Source organism: Oreochromis niloticus, unplaced genomic scaffold, assembly GCF_001858045.2.
Source record: "Oreochromis niloticus isolate F11D_XX unplaced genomic scaffold, O_niloticus_UMD_NMBU tig00007552_pilon, whole genome shotgun sequence".
In the NCBI taxonomy this organism is placed as follows: Eukaryota; Metazoa; Chordata; class Actinopteri; order Cichliformes; family Cichlidae; genus Oreochromis; species Oreochromis niloticus.
In genome coordinates, this window is record NW_020328641.1 from 6,664 (window position 1) to 12,555 (window position 5,892).

General features: G+C 42.7%; 1 long non-coding RNA gene across 1 annotated transcript; it reads left to right on the top strand.

Annotated features, from left to right (window-relative positions):
- Nucleotides 1–4,117: 4,117 nt before the first annotated feature.
- Nucleotides 4,118–5,679, top strand: LOC109199112 (uncharacterized). The gene is made up of 4 exons (XR_002059585.2): nucleotides 4,118–4,135; nucleotides 4,244–4,287; nucleotides 4,558–4,799; nucleotides 5,479–5,679. It is a non-coding gene; the product is annotated as an uncharacterized LOC109199112 (long non-coding RNA).
- The last annotated feature ends 213 nt before the right edge of the window (nucleotides 5,680–5,892 follow it).

The following is a 5,892-nucleotide window of genomic DNA, read 5'->3' on the forward strand; positions in this document are numbered from 1 at the left end:
ATTTAAGTCCCATTTTGTCAGTTGAGTCTGACACAGCTTCAAAAGTATCCATACCCGTTGTTGTGCCTTTTAGACTCTTAAGATCGAGCAGCTCCTCTGTAACTCCACGTCTTGCGATGAGTTGGGCCACCTCATAGCTGCTATTGGAGCCTTTTCCTGGACTTTTTGAGCACAAAAAAATACTGTTGCTGACCCTGCAGGACAGCTACTATTTACTTTACTTTCTGCTCTCGCTCAGCACCAGTGTAGGATGCATAGACCTGATGTTTGGTTTCATAATGACGTCGTACATTATACTCTTTCATAACTGCCACAGTTTCAGTGCAGATAAAACAGACACTTCCCCTTGAATTCTTTGAAGAAATATTCACTCTCCCACCGTGTCTGAAATTTTCTGCACTCACTTTCTACCTTATAATTGTCCTTTTTGGTGGAGCAACTGCCTTGATCAACAGTAGCTTCCCCTGGTGTTAAAACTAAGAAGTGCAATACACTCAAGCAAAAGTTGAAGTGCGGGCCATATTCTATTCTATTTATAAAATTTCTTGCGGGCCAATTAAAAATGGGCCGCGGGCCGTAGTTTGGACACCCCTGCTATAGACATTAGCACACACTCCAACAGGTTTTCATCCTCTAGAGTCACTTGGATGACACTGAAAACACTACGTCCAGATAAACTCCGTGTATATAGCGTATTATCTTACAAAAAATACAAACAAATATAAAATAAGTATTTTATTTTCTAAATGTAATGCTTCCTTTTAGGAGGAAGGTGGAGGAGCAGCTCCAGCAGAGCAACACCAGAGGTGTGTGGAGAGGACCGAACACCATCACTGGACGGAGCACTGTGAGCGGAGGGGGTCCAGAGTCTGGAGACCAGGTTCTGGCTAACAGATTGAACCAGTTGTTTAACAGGTTTGATTCAGTAGCACTTCCCTCCCCATCCACCAGAGCTCGTCACACCTCTCTGCAACCCCCATAGCACCGGGGACATGAAATGCACCTCACCTGTCCCCTTTTCCTTTTCCTTCAACCACTCTACTGGGTCGTCTCCACCTGCTACGGCGGCTGAGATCCTTTGGGGTGAACAGGACGCTCCTAAGGACATTTTATGACACTGTGGTGGCGTCTGCTATTTTCTGTGCTGTGGTCTGCTGGAGTGGTGGAATGGCAGAGAGGGACAGGGGAAACTCACAAGCTGGTCAGGAGGGTCAGCTCTGTCCTGGACTGTCCGCTGAAGTCCATCGAGCAGGTTGGGGAGGAGAGGATGTTGTCTAAGCTAACATCCATCATGGACAACACCTCCCACCCCCTGCATGAGACTGTACGAGCACTGAGCAGCTCCTTCAGCAGTGGACTTTTACGCCCACAGTGTAGAGAAAGTGAAACAAATAGAAGTCCCCGTTGATGCTTTTTTATTTTCCATTGATATTGACAGCCTCTATACAAATATAGACATTAGAGAGGGAATCAACTCCATAAGGAGAATCTTTCAAAAATATCCAGATAAGAGAAGACCAGATAAAGAACTGTTACAATTATTGGAAATAAACCTCATGAGGAATGATTTTGAGTTCAACGGGGAATTCTATTTACAGATTAAGGGTACGGCAATGGCGGAAAACTTTGCCCCAGCCTATGCCAACATCTTCATGGCAGAGTGGGAGACCTCTGCATTGGAGAAATGTGTTAAAAGCCATTATATTATTATCGATTCTTGGATGATACCTGGGGATTTGGCAACATCCTGAGCGAGACTTTGAGGTTTTTTGAGGACTCTTAATGACCATAATGCTTCCATCAAACTGAAATCCACCATTAATAAATCCTCAATTGATTTTTTAGACACAACTACATTTAAGGGCCCAAATTTCCCGAATCACCACAAATTAGATGTTAAAGTCTTTTTCAAACCTACAGATACACATGCCTTACTGTTCAGAACAAGTTTTCACCCAAAACACACATTTGCAGGGATAATTAAATCCCAATTACTGAGATTTCACAGGATCTGCACTCAACAGAGTGATTTGGGGAAGCTGTCAAGATTTATTCTCAGCTCTCTCCACTAGGGGGTACGGTTGGTCCTTTTTAAGAAAATGTTTCAATTCATTCTTGCAGACCAAGCCAATTGATGTTTTCCCCTCATCCCAGTGGTGATCACATATTCTCCCTCCACCTGCAAATTGGTCAGAGTTATCAAGAGCAACTTTCAAAGGTTCACTCAGGACACACATATGCTTCAGGATCACAAGGCAATTGCAGCCTTCAGGAGGAACAAAACCTGGGTGATCTCCTTGTAAAGGCTAAAATCTCACCTCTCTCTGAGCCTAAGCGCAGAGATCAGGGCAATTTTTCCAGCAGCACAAGTGGGTGGGCAGTTATTCCAATGGTAATGTTTTTCTATCACTGTGCAAAGGGACTCCAAGATCTAAAAACTGTGTATATTTGATCACTTGTAGGAACTGTGGAATCCAATATGTGGGAGAAACAGGAAATACACTTTTGGTTAGATTCACAGTTTTTGCCTTGTTGGGAGCTTTTAAGGACCAGCCTTGAATTTTACACATTTGATAAGTGAAGACTGGATGCTTAGTGACGAGAGCTGGGATAATCTGGACAGAATCTGCAGCCTGCATCTCCAAATCAGAAATGGCTTTAGATCTGACGCTAGCAGACAGGCATGCATGTCTCAGGGTGATTACACACTAACACATTGTGATTAATCACACACATTTGTATACATTTATTCACAAGATTAAAAAAAAAACAAAAAACAAAACACTATACAAAAAGTGTTTTTGTGACAGGCGCTAGTAACAAAGTGCTTAAAGATTTAAAATTGGTTCTTTCCCAAGTTTTCTGTTATGTGCACACACATTCCTTGACTTAGGTGCTTTTTAATTCTCCAACAATGGTCAGTGCCAAGTGTTTACACAAACAAAAAACAAACAAACAAAAACATTACTCAGAAAATGGTCAGGTACAAGAACTGGACTAAAAAGGAGTGGAAAAACCAGATAATGTCCAAAGAAATACTTCAGCGTGTGGCTCACGACTTTTGCACAGTACTGTAAATTTATTAATAATGAAAGATGTCAAAATGTAGCTTTCTCATTTTTAAAAAATTCCATACACATTATTCTTTTCTTCTAGTGAAGGTGCCTCCTCCTTCTGACCTTAGGGTAACTAATTTCTCAGACAGTGACATCACGGTGCGCTGGGAAGCTGCAGATGATGATGATGTTTCTTACCTCACTAAGTGGAGGCGACCTGAGACAGGTGGGGAAGAACTATTGGATTGTTGGAGTACATATTATGAGTAAAAAATACAATGTCTCAATAAACTGTTGTCCTGTGTCTTAAGGAGCATCAGATATCACTGTCTGCACTCTATGGAGATGGAGCTCAGAGTGAAGCTGTGGCCGTATGCTACAGCACCTGTGAGTCACACATTTTCTGATCCTGAACATTTCTCAAACTCAGGAGGGGAGAGCCTGAAACCATTTACCTAAGTCACATTAGCAGCAGTCATATTCTGTCATATTGTGTCTCTATGTACAATATAGCATTACTAATACAATAACCTGTACGTCAATGAACTTCATTGTGTAATTGATGGCAGTTCTCAAAGTACTAGTCACTTAAAGGTTAAATTTCACATCTAAATTCTCATCTTTGAGTAACTAGAACTCTGAGCTATGAAATAAATGTAGTGAGGTTAAAGTATCAAATCAAAGTATCAAATTCTCTGTTATACTTTACATTTATTTTCTAAAAAAACCACTTTGCTCTGCTGCCAAAATAATTTCCTCCTATAAAGGAAGAAAGTGAGTGTTAAGTGTCGTTAGCTGTGGTACTTTATCTCTTCTATGATGTTGCTGCAGGCTCTGGTGGAGGCCCAACCAGCCTCACGCTTTCTGATGAGACTGCCGTCAGCATGGTGATCAGTTGGGTACCTCCCAATGCTCATGTCCTCCAGTATCACGTGTCCTACACAGCATTGACTGGAGCTGATAGCCAGGATCACACTGTGAGTGGGTCGTAGTCATCACATCTGCATGTTACAGCATCTTGGTCACCGCTGAGTACCACAACAGAGAAGGAGGCAGCGGTTCAGCTCAGGGCAAAACTGGTGAGTCAAACAAGGGAAAGATGCCAAGACAGCTCAAGTGCAACTTCCAGTTAAGACCGACAGGCTTACATGCAAAAGTGCAAATGTCCCATTACTTTACCCTTACAGGAGGATATGCATACTTGAAGGTTTCCACATATAGAAACATCAAGGTTTGTGGGCAGTATTGTTTCTACAGCACTACACGTACAGTCATTTCGGTCCAGAGACACAGATTCCTTTCTCTGCATAATGATAGGCTCTCTGAACAATGAGACAGCAGCCAGTACCGGTACAATACCAGTACTGCTCTTGAACTTGGTTGTAAGTTCAAAAATTACTGGGTGCACTGTGTCTACGTTTTTTCTCCATGCTAGTGTGCAAATGACATTCTTTGGCGTTGTGTTTTTTGTTTCTTTTCTGTCTTTTTTCTGTCTCTCTAGCCACTTTGTGGGTAAGCATCAAGCCGAGAATGCGAAAAAGTCCCGGATGTGTTCTCGCGCCGCCCGTTTTATCGAGCATGCATCGGTGGTGACTTGTGTGGACTTGGTACAGCTAAATATCCCAGAATGCATTTCGTCCAAAACTCAAACGCGGCAATGGCGGACGAGCAGGGCTAAGGGAAGCCCAAGAAGCAAATATCTGTGACAACCATGATGGGACCTACCTGGTGTTTTAACACCAGGTGACCAAATACTTATTTTCCACCATAATTTGCAAATCAATTCTTTAAAACTCAGACAAGTTAGAGGTATACCTATGATGAAAATTACAGGCCTCTCTCATCTTTTAAGTGGGAGAACTTGCACAATTGGCTGACTAAATACTTTTTTGCCCACTGTATTGATCCTGTCTCCCTCAATACTATTTAATATCTAAATGCTTGTCATCATATTATAACAAATGTGCTGTTGTAGCTACTGACAGTGAGTTTGATTACATTTTTCCATCTACCAAAGAGAAATAATATCTCTTAGTGGCAGGTGGATCACACGTTGATTTTAACACTTTGCGTATGACTGGGTAGGATGAGCATTTTATAAGCGCTTGTGTGGTTTTGTTTATGTAAGGAAATACATCGGTTTCCCTTGTATTTTAAATTTGAGTGAAGATCCTAAATTGGCCCCCACTCTTGACTTTGAGAAAGGCTAATCTGTGCTACCCCACATGAGCACAGTGAGATATAATACAGGCTTTCACTCAGGAGCAGGAAGGCTAAAGGCTGTTTAATGTCTGATCTAAGTGTGTCAGACATTTGCGTTCTCACGTGCATGGACAATATCTTGAAAACTTCCGAGCTGCAGTGCATGTGTAAAAGTGGTTAGAAAGCAGTGCATTAGCACGTGTTTTGTCTCTTTGCGTAGCTGCTCAGTCCATCCAGACTCCCCTCCATATGCAACAGTGATGCCAGCAACTCAAATACAAGCTCTCTCCAAGTGATTCCTTCATCATCAACATCTGCATCCACGATCCATTAGCTCAACAGCAACATCTGTCAGCTGTGCATCCAACTCGAGGGCATCGCCTGCTGTGCTCAGGCGCTGGGCTGCAATTTCCGTCCCTTGTTGATGGCCTCGCTGTATGCTGTGCTGGAGAAAGCTGGTGAGGAGACGCTGCTGGTCAGCCAGGTGACGTGAGCTCCATGTAGGACATCAGCAAGGCCTGTGGATACGCTTCCCTCAAGGAACTGATCAATGAGAACTCTGACTACCTGCTTAATGACATATCACTCAACCTTCAGAGGCTCAGCCAGCATCCACAGGTAGTTATGACGTGTT